Here is an 11,933-nt window from a genome sequence, read left to right on the forward strand (position 1 = left end):
TGGGAACCCTTGCACCCCTCAAATCTGGTAAACGGGCCTGCAGCTGTGGGACTTTTGCATAACAATGATTGCAGAGTTTCTTTGGGTACTGGTCATCGTTGCGGTCTGTCACTCGCGAAGCTCCACTCCTGGGTCTGTCACAAACTCTTCCCGTAGTTCTGTGTTTTGATGAAAGTCTTCTGATGACACTTTGAGACAAGTTCACGTTAAACATCTGACTGCCTACTACCAACCCAGAGGCGCGCTATAGCCAGATGGCTCTGCTCGTCCGTTGAACGCCACGTCTTCGTGGCTGCTTGAATAATTATCTTAACTCCTGCCGTTGTGTTCTTTGATGACTTAATGGTGAAACGGTTGAAAGAAACTGGATTGGTGGCATTAAATAAATCACAAATCAACCAACTAATTCATACAAAATATTCCACACTATGAAATTAAATTCATTGAATAATTCTTAAGTTCTGCCATACAAGGGTGGCCAAGCACTTAAAAAAAATAAATGCAAACCTGTCTTTCCCTAACCCTAACCCTAATTTCAAAGACATTTGTGGGTATGATAATTAAACAACTGAAATGAAACATTTGGACATTTTATTTTATTTGCTTTTAACTTGGCTTTGGGTTTCCCACTTTTTGCAGTTTCTTTATCATTCATTATTTTTTATTTTTAGCAGATTCCCCCCAGGTTCTTACCTGCTCCATGCACACCTGTTTGTCATTGATCATCACCTCCTTCTGCCCATGTTCCCCCGGTTTCTGGATTTCATTGGTCAGAAAGCCGGCTTAGCTCAGTCCTGTTTGGACCTGTGGGGTTTTGTTCCTCTTCCTAGTTCTTTTGGTTTGCATGTTCGGAAATGGACTGTATGTTGATTTGTGATTTGGAACAAAAGAAGAATGAGGTTAAGTAGTTGCGCTTTTGACCATCTGCTTTCTTATTTAGTGCTTTGAACTGAAAAATCTGTCAAACACGAAGGGTCTAAAGACATCCTGCCTTCATCCAACAGTAGCTGGGATAGGCTCCAGCAACACTGTGACACTGAAAGGGATTCAGCAGGTTCAGAAAAGTTGAGTAAAGCAAAAAATAAAAATAAAAATCAGCTTTTGTTTCAGTGGCAACAAAATGTGTTAAAAAAGTTTTAACACATTTTCATAATCACATATTGAGAGAAGTTACTATGTATATGCAAGCTGTGGTATTTTTGAAATCTTTGTGCTTCATAGCAGTTTTTATATGATTTTGTTGGATGGCCAAAGTGGAAGGATATTTCTGCTTCATTTTTTTCCTCAAAAAAGGAGCTGAGGGGCTTAGCTTGGAGAGCTGGGCATTAAGCAGGAGCAAAAGAAAATCTGGGAGCAGAAATTTATTTTTAAAGGTGAGGCAGAACAAATTTCTGTTGACACAATCTCACTAATTTATTTAGCAACTAGTCAATTATGGTACATAAACAGAAGCATCAACAGTGATGCAGGCAAACGCTCAAGGTGCCTGTCATTTTGGCCAAATCCTGAAATGCGCTGTGGATCGAGACAGCAGGAAAGTGGGCTGCGTTCAAGGGATGTGACAAGTTTCTGTGCGCATTCTGGCATCCCGTCTGATTGTAAAAAAACAAACAAACAACATCTCAGTTTTTGGTTCCACACCTGACACAACGATCCTGCCACTGCTCCTCCAGAACAGGATCTCTCACAGACAAATGCAGCGTAGCGGTTTGGTTAAACCCTTAGCGAGCTGCTTGTCTTTTTAGGAAACGTGTGACAGAGTGGAATGTTTGTCCCACGTATGACATCTGCATAGCTGATTCCATGTGCTGTCGTTGCTCGGCGTTCTGGCCTCAGTGCAGCTCAGTTCAGCTGGAGGTCAGAACCTGTTCACCTTCAATAATTTACAGTGTTCCTTGATGTGCCACTAACTGCTTCATTTAAAATGGAGTGAAACTGGGAGAGGAAGGCCTGTTTTTCTGCATTTGACAACTTATTTTCTGGCTTGAAGTCTTCCTCTTTACTATTTTACCTGAAGTCCCACTTTGATCATCTTTTGATCTATTGTAAAAGTGTTCCCAGAGGTCTTTTAATAATGATTAAGCTGTTTTGAGCCAAAATAATAAAAAAAACAGTGTTATGTTCTTGGACATAGTTTCTGTAGAGCGGCAGTAGTTCATTAGAAATTCACCTTTGAGTTGTAGGCGGGACTTTTGGCGTGATGCAAGCCTGCCCCTTTCCCCTCCTAGTTGCTGAGAGTCTGCCCAGCATATTCTCTTTTTCACAAATACGCAAATTCCCAATTTGAATAAAGAAAGACTCAAAAATGTTTAATTTCCTTAGTATATGTCCACCACCATCAAAAAATGCTACAAGAACATGTTAAAAACACCATATTTATTTGTCTTTAACGCTTGTGTAAAAAGTTGTAATTTACTGTCAAGTGTCCTCAAATTTTGCTATCCAGCCTTTGTCTCTGGTAACATTTCTCCAGGAAAATTCTTTTGTGTAAAGAAGAAGTTATTTCTGTCCAAAAAGGTGGAAACGTTTGAAGGTTTGCAGCAGTTTTGTCACTTTTGTTGCTTCTTAGAAAGTATCCAAATACCTTTCAAACAAATAACTGATAGTTAGGTGAAGAAGCTACGAGAAGTGCCAACACATATCGATAAAGTTGCCGTGCTGGTGTGTTGCCTGTATTTATGCTGTCTGTATTAATCAAGCAAAGTCTGGATCCTTGGAAGCTCGAATTATATACAAAATCAAAACAAAACTAAGCAAGAAAAGTGCTGCTCTGTTATCTTTTTTTTTTTTAACCAACATTGATTACAAATATCAAGAAGTAAAATTTACTTAATTGCCACATTTATGAACTGTTCCATTTTAGGTTTACTTTTAAGTTAGAAAGTCAGATCCTCCAGCTGATCACAGGCCTGGATTTAGCCAGTCCCCCTTGTGAGGTATAGGTAGAATATCAGGAAGGGCAAGTCTGGGTGTGCTGGGGTGTCAAATCCCTCCGAGCCCTAAAAATGCGTAGAAAACCATGCTATCATAGTTAATTTATTCATACATTTTTGGATCTATTCTTCCTGACTCTTCTCTCTGCATTTACCGGGCTTAAGACAGTAACAGACAGAACCCTGGTTTGCTGTGTTGATGCTTCATTTATCTTTTTTACCTTCTTTTTATGTCTGTCTCTCTATTTGTCAATGTATCTGTCGGTGAATCCTTACATTTTTTTTGTCTTTTTGCGGGGGCAGTTACAGCATTTTAGGGGGGCATTGCCCCCCCCCCCCACCCATACCTTTATCCGGCTTTTGCTGATCAAATCCCATAAGTGCACAGTTAATTCAAAAACAGCATACCGCAGTATTACTTACTTATAAATTAATTATCGTACATGTTCATAAGTATGTGAGTTTATGCATGAAAAGCCATGACTCATAAAGACTGAAGGGAAATATCTGATGAAGGGTGTTTCTGAGCGCAGTGACAGAGCGTGCAACAATGGCCGGTGTTCAAAAACAGGTGTAGAGGAGCGGACAGTCTTTAATGGCTTCCTGGCAGCATGTGGCCTTTCTGTGCTGAGCTGTTAAAGCTGCAGAGGCTTGAAGGCAGCTTGGGCTCACAATCACAAACACTTTAAATAAAAGCAAACCGCTGATGCAACTCTTTAGAGCTATTCTGGTTAATTAATGAAAACAAACCTCCATAAATAACACGCTCTTGCTCTTAAATGTCATCTTGGAGCATTTTTTCTTTCCTTTTTATGTCTTTACTTCAACAAATTTTGCAAGGAATAATTATTTTTTGGTGGGTTGAATGGAAAGGGTGTGTTTGAACGTGTCCATGCGCCCCTTATCTGGTGTGAGGAATGCAGGAGACCTGGTTTGCATGCAGTGTGCAGAAAAGTGATGCAGCTGCAGGGCCAAGCAGTGAGGAGTGTTGCCATGGTGAGCTGGGCTACTGGGCTCTAAAAGCCCAGCCTCACTCTCCACATGGTCATTGCAACTGGATTTGCCGGCGGTCCAAGTTTTGTTGAAGATCCGCGCTAATCTCCCACTGTGCATGAGCACAAGTGAAATAACCTGAAACCGGATCCACAGACAGAATTAGAGGGGTAAGAATCTTTAAACCCCACTCCCCCTGCTTCCTCTTTTTTTTTTCTCCTTTAGACACAGCGACTGACAGAGTAAGATGTCCTCGGAGATCATGTCCACCGGGACCAGTGCTGCCAAGGCAGAGAGCCACAGTGACAGCGTCCAAATACACTGTGTCTGTTCTAGTCATCCATGTGTGATGGAGGAGGTTCCTGTAAGGTGGATTTTACTGAGGAAGGTAGTGATGAAGCCTGTGAAAATTATACTTTACTACTCATAGCTAAGGTTGACCATTTTTTAACCTCTCTTTTGATCCGTGAGCCTGCTTGACAGGGTTCAAGCTGGACTTTGTGGTACAGAACGACAAAAGCCGAAAAGTTTTCTTTTGGTTTGTTTAACGGCTTCTTCAATCACCGTATAAAAAATGAAAATAGGATTCATGTTGAGCTAGAAAAGGCAGGAAAGGAATGCACACACCTTTCAGACAAGGTGTGACCTTTTTCATATAATATTTGATCTCAATCAGCGACTTGATTACTGGTATCTTCTCATTGGTGAATTTTTTATCTCAAGCATGTTATTTGCTAAAAAAAAACAAAAACATCAAAAATCGATAACAGGTAACAACTTTAATATATGAGGTTTAAAATATGAAAATTGTTCTTTCTAAAATCACCTTCTTGTGCCGCAGTGTGGGGTTGCTAAGGGTAACCATTGACTGTGTATGAGAAGTGGACCATGCAAGTGTGACATCATTCATAGAAAATGACTTGCTTCAGGTTCCAACAAAATGAAGTCAGTTAAGTCGCCGTCACCATGTCGGAACCAGACGTCGACAGTAAGCAGTGTTTGGGGAGCCGATCTGAGTGTAGATTTCTATGGCAACCACTCTCTCCAACCTGGAGTGAGCATTTAGAAGACCACACCCCTTCCACTGAAAGCAGGCTTCAGAGAATCCATCAAATGCTTTAAACGTTCAAGGTGTGGGTCAGCGGGTACCACATGCTTTTATTGAGCCGTCTGGTTCACTAGTTTATTTATTAGTAATTGATCCTTTAATATAGGGGTTCTCAAAGTTTTTGTAGCGGAGGGCCAAATTAGGAACTCGACATTAGATTGGGGGCCAATTTTGGTGGGAAAAAAATGGATAAACAGAAAAAGTGGTTTTTAATACCTTTAATGAAGAAGTGTCATTTGTACAGTTAACCAGGCCCTCCAGATGTTTTCCCAGATGCTGTCGGAGGTTCCTGCCCAGATCTTCTACTCCTCTAGTAATTGTATCGTTGGATGGACTTATTTCTTCAAACTAGTTCATTTGCTCTGGAGAAACAATGTTAGCTACTTTCAGCATTTATTCTTTTACAGTGTCCCCGTCACTTAAGGGTATACCGGGGCATTTCCAAAGACACAATGTAGCTAGCTTCTCTCACAGCTTCACTGGATTTAGCCATTTTTGTAAACTAAAGTGCTGTGCAGCACAGTCTCGATGTCTCGTTGGAGCTTATTGTTGCGCTCCTTGACAGTAAATTTGTCATAGTTTTTATGATTTGTAACATAGTGACGATTTATATTGAATTCTTTGAGCATTGCATTTACCTACTTGCAAATAAGGCACATGACTTTATCCAGCTCATGAAGTCTGACAAAGTAAGCATTTGTCCACTTAGCTTTCCCGCCAAAACAACGTTTTCACTCAAAGGAACCTGCTCTGGCTCTCTTTTATTAAGGGCCACAAAAACCTTCCCACGGGCCGCCATTGGCCCCCGGGCCACACTTTGAGAACCCCTGCTTTAATACAATAGTCAATACCAAAATTGGGGAATCTATATTTTGACCTGGCTATTTATACTCCATTCACCAGTTTTTCGTACAAAAAAAAAGATTTAACTCTCATGCTAATAGTCTTTTCTAAAGCATCTCAGTGTTTGTATGCCAAGGAAATGGAGCTCAGAGTGGAACTATCAGATGATTTAAGGCTCCAAAATAGCTGCCAGACCAAACCAAGAGTTATGAAAGGCTTTTGGCTTGCTCTAGGCACAAAATGTGATGAAAAGAGCCTCATTTAACTTAGTACATTCACTGTAACACTAATTATTTACAACTGTACCTTTTGTGGAGATCATGGCAACAGGCAATCAAGTCCAATCACAAACCCTGTTAACTAAGTGTTTAACAGCTCTGTTTTTTCTGCGCCACAGAATTAGACCTAATTGGCAGCGCTTGAACCGATCTTCAACAGCACTTTATTTTTGCAACAAAACTGAACCACAATTTATTACATGTTACAGTTAGAGCAAGAAAAAATACAAAAGATTTTAAAAAAGGTGAGGCAACATCATATATATGTTTTTATGTAACATTTTACAGTTTTATAGCTCAAAATCTTAGATAAATACAAAAATGAAATAAATAACTTCTAATCTTTTTGTAGTTAAAAAAGGTTGAAAAAAACCATAAAAGGGACTAAAAAAGTTAAGAAAATAAACGGATGAAGTGACTCAACTCAGTGACCAGGTTGTATTCAAACTGAAATAACCTTACGTAGACTAAATGTTTATGCATGTGTATTAAGCAAAATAAACCAACATTTACAAATAAAACTGATATAAAACACAAAATCAGTTCTTATTTGTCACTGTTGCTGGTACAATTGAAATCAAAAAAGGTCTGTGCAAGAAGTATTTATTCAAACAACAATTTACACAACAAATTGTAACAAGTAAATAAATAATACATAAAAAGTGCATCAAAAAAATAATCTCTTTTTGTTGCAAACGCTATGAAGTGTTTGCATTCTCTCAGCAGAATCAATATTATTGAAAAACATAAACTTTTAGAGATTTTTAGGAATTTTCTCAGTTATCATTAGGAGAAAAGGAGAAAAATAAACATGATGTAAGAACTGTATTTTTGAAATCCTTTTTTTCCTTGTCTCTCCAAACAACAGCTAGCTGTTTATAGCACTAAATGACTGATTTGCCTCCAAAAGATCGTTGATTTTATTTTTTTCAAATGATCAAAGAATACGCTGATCACAAATAGTCGCAACTTTAAGATCTGACGAAACCGATTCTGAAGTTCACATTTTGGCAACATTGATGATAAAATCCTTTACTGTGATATAGGTAATCAAACTGTAAAATTAGAATGAATCAAATCAAATCCACTGGTTTTTAGACTGAGGTGATGTGACATTTTTCATGTAACAACAGAGGTGCTCCTTTTAGAGACATTGCTTTGTTTTGCATTAAGAGAAAAGTTTTTCATGACTTGCATAGCTCCAGCAAGTCATCACTGAGATAAAGAGGCTATGGAGGAAAAGACAGAGAGGCACCATTCCTAACAGTGCTTTATCTTCAGGAATGTGTTTCTTTTGAATATATTTGATTTTCTTTTTATCTAAAACTGTTTCCATACATTTTGGTTTGATTTCCTCTGCAATCTTTCTACAATCTGCCTTTGTGTGCACACTGTTACTTACATAACAGTATGCACACTTTCAGAGCCTTCATGTTGCATCATTTCTAATAAATACGTCTCTTTCAAGCTTCAGGTTGATCCACATAGACAGAGCTGAAGTACTGTTATCCATCAATTCTGCAGTAGGTTGTGGTAAAAAAAACCCTAAACAATATAAAATCAACCTTTAACTTTAATGTCTTATACCTGGAAAACATGCCCAACAAAAGTTAACTTTTAGCATATCGAGAAAAACTTTTGACTGACAAAATAAAATAAAGGATTTAGGTTCAGCTATCCAACAAATGTGAAGGTCGTTATGTCAGCTGAAACTTGCTGGTGTCATGTCAATTTACACTCCATCCTTTCCTTTAGCCTGAATTAAAAAGAAAAGAAAAGAAAAAAACTTTTTCCAGAGTTGCTGAAATGTTTTTTTTTTTTTTTTATATATTTTGCTACAGACACTCCCAGGTTCCTTTTCGATGAATTGTAAGACACCTGAATGTTGAGACGTCCATCATCCTTTCTCTGAAGCTACGGACACGCCGGGCATGTGACACGTTCAAGAACTTGCATTTAGCCCATGGTGAAGGGGCTTCTTCTCCCTTTTTTAGTGTTTACTAGCTCTAGCCCACAACCTACAGCAGGAAGAGGCTTGATGCTAAAAGCGGTGCAAATCTTGCAAATCTAGCTCCAGACTTTTTCTTTGACAGCTCTATTCCGATATATGAAAGCCTCATCAATTTCTCTTTCATGGTCAGTTTTCAAACATTTGACACTTTCGTGAATTAAAAGGCGGGTCATCCATACTACTTAATCCAGGTCCATGTCCCCCGATTGTTCAAATTTCAACTGTCTTTTCTTTCAATGACTGCATGTTTTGTATGTACAAAAATGGTTGTAGTCACTTACGTAGTGACACGCAAATACAAAAGTTTGGAAGGGAGAAGCCTGAAACGCACATTTCCATAGATTTTTCAATGAAAGTGCTGCTTGAACGTGCGGTGCCAAGGGAACTTAGCTTGATAGTTTCACTTAAAAACCTAAACATTTATTCTAGCTTATTACTTTACAGAACAGATGTTTGCTGGTTTAAACCCATACTGCCCTGTGAAGCGAACATGAAGAAAAGCTAAACCATGGTTTTCTCAGCTTTAGCCGTACACCAACTTCACTCTGAGAGTCGTGTTTTTTCAAACTCCTGCCTGTTGTTCATAACTTTTCCAACACAGATATGTGAAAATTCAATACTAAGCCAACATGCAGCAGCCAGCAGGCATCTGATTAGATGATATTAACATGTCTATAAGAAGAGACACAATCATTTCCTCGTGTCTGTTGTGTCTGAAGACAGATTTTTGGGCATTGCTTTAGCCTGTGCTGCTCACCGCCGTTCCCATTTTACTTGTAAACGATGCTCTGTATCCATTTAGCTGGAGCTGTGATTCGGTCAGGAGGTCGTGTGAAGTGCCTGATCAACTCATGCGTAAAAGTCAACATGGCAGCATTGCTACCATGGGCAAAAATTCTAGTGCAAAGCAGATGAACTGAGCTCCAGGCTTCTTTTCTATGACCAACACCACGGTTCATCATGTCACAGAAACCAGAGATTCAGAAAGATACTAGGTTTATGGACGGTCAAAAAGAGCACCATCAATGATGTCATTGGTGGACTGAACTCTAATGGCGTCTGCTTTAGCCACAAAAAAAACAAAAAAAACCTACAAAAATTAATGAGCCACAACAAAACCAAAAGATGTGTGGCAAAGGCGTTGCCACACACAACCCAAAAGTCTAGTAACATAACAGAAAACAGCTTGATTCATATACCGAGGCAACTGGACTTCTTCCTTTTTACAGGTAAATAAAAAAAAAAAAATCAAAAGTTAAATGTTCCTTCATCAGATTTTTTTTGTCTTTTTAGAAAAATTATTGCGATTTAATGACTCAATTTGCTATAAGCCCAACTATGAATTTTGAATTATTGTATCTAAAATGTCCCCCAGATGGGCTACATTTATTACCATTATAAATCTTGTAGCTACTTAAGGTAGACAGATTTAAGAATTATGAAATTAAAGTAATTAATTTGAAACTAAATAAATAAATATTATCTGGTGAAGTTTTCAACATGTTTTCATTTGTCATATTAAAGCAAATTATTATAGCCATTATCGAATTTAATTTTACAAACTAAAGTGGACACTGATGCAGAACACAAAGATTATTTTTTCTGTAATTTTTTCTCATAAAGTGTTTAGTTATTTATTTTTTAAAATCTTAACTTCACACTCTGTCTTCCCGTCTCCAACTTGATTCAGATGCCCAGCTCGTCTCTGCAGCCAGCCTTCTGGAGGAGCTCCATCACCAGCGTCTAGACTCCCGAGTCTAATTTATCTTTCAGTCTTCTGGGATATTGCCAGATAATGGTCGTCACTCTGAACAAAACGGAATTCTAAAACTTTCTGCACTTCAAAAAAACTGTTTGAAATAAATACTCCTTTTAAAAATTTTTTTTTAACCTCATAAAGCCTTTTCCTTCAGATGGCTTGACTTTGTCTAATGGGTGTGGTCTTGGGCAAGCGTTACTTTGACAGTGAGCAAAAGGGGTCTGTGCGCCTGGGGGCGTTCCTTTCATTAAAGTTCCTGCTGCAACATTCGACCCTCCAATCCCTGCGTAGCCTGACATGCCCTCAGAGGCCCAGAGTTTCAACTCTTGGCGCACTGCTACCAGACTGTCAGGTTTGACAGGATACAGCGTCAGTGCTCGACCGGTAAAGTCTGCAAACCTAACAGCCATTTTCACAGATATGCTGGCAAAAGAGTTGAAAGAAAGCATTAGCAGATATATTCGTAGTGTGAGTGCTCATCCAAACATTTTCAAATGTTTATAATTAAGTCACAAATGCTGCCAACTAATAAACTTTTATTTTACTGTCAATTAAAGTATTAATGAGAGATTCTCAGCCAGATAATAAAAATGCAGTAATCCAAACGTGTATGGATTACTGTATTTTTTATTATTTTTGTTATATTTTACGCTCCATGAGACACACCGTAAATTAATGCGTACAGTCAATGAATGAACTATTGTCAAACTTACATTATATAAAATGCACATCAGACTCTAAAGCCCATTGAGCAAGACAAAATATGCAGAAAATTAGTCAGTGGGTCAGTCAGACTTTAGGCAAGGCGAGTTTATTTATATAGCACAATTTATACACAAAGTATAAGTAAAATGTATTAAAATCCCTACATAACAGTGCAAAGATTAAAAACATACATGATCATTGCAAAAGTTGCTTTAAAAGAAAAGAAAAGATTTGACGTGCTGAAGCCCTTTGACAGATTTCAGCACGTTTTAAAAGCAAGCATGTTTTAAAAGCCCAATAGGTAACCGTGCAAAGATTAAAAACATAAATAATCATTATAAAATTTACTTTAAAAGAAAGGAAAGAGAATAGAAAGTGAAAAGAGGTGTCGATAAGGTGTATTCAGTTATATACACGGCTAAACAGAAATGTTTTAAGTCTAGATTTGAACATTAAAACAGTAGAAGTCTCACAACCTCAGGAAGACTCTCCCAGCTTTTAGCTGCATTAGACTGAAACGCTGAATCCCCTTGTTTAGTCCTGACTCTGGGCACCTACAGGAGGCCAGCCCTGAGGTCTTCAGAGTTTGAGATGGTTCATTTGGGGCTAACATGTCAGAGATGTACTTTGGTGCAAGGCCATGGAGAGACTTCTAAACAAGCAGAGCTGCTTTAAAGTCTGTTCTTTGAGCTACAGGAAGCCAGTGCAGAGACCTAAGCACAGGACTAATGTGATGGTACTTCCTGGTTCTAGTCAGGACTCGAGCAGCAGCTTTCTGGATGTACTGAAGCTGTTTTGCAGGGGAGGCCAGTGAGCAGGCCTTTACAGTAATCTAACCTACTGGAGGCTGAAGGCCCGTTCACACCGGGACGAATTTCGCCGGCGATTTTCGCCGACGTTTAACGCCTCGTGACTAAACAAAGGGCACCAATGTGAGTGTGCACACCGACGCGAAAAAACGCCACGCGTCAGAGCGTCAAAAAAAAAAAAACGCCTCGGGTTCGTTTTTTTTTTTCGACGCGTCGCGTCGAAATCTATTCGACCAATGAGAATGGCGCTTTTGCACACGTGTCTGGAGCTTCTGAAGTTACAGTAAAACACAACTTGGGGGCGCTCAAACACAAAACTGCCTTGCTGAGCACACATACCAGCGAAGAAGATGGACGCCGAGTAGCGTCTACACAGCAGCGAAGAAATAATGACGGACATTCTAAAATATCCCCGAACCAAGCACCAGTTGGAGCAACTGGTGCTTGAAATATTCATGTTTTCTTTGTATGATTCTGACAAGTGTGTAAATACT

This window comes from Oryzias latipes, chromosome 14 (genome assembly GCF_002234675.1).
Source record: "Oryzias latipes chromosome 14, ASM223467v1".
Lineage (NCBI taxonomy): Eukaryota > Metazoa > Chordata > Actinopteri > Beloniformes > Adrianichthyidae > Oryzias > Oryzias latipes.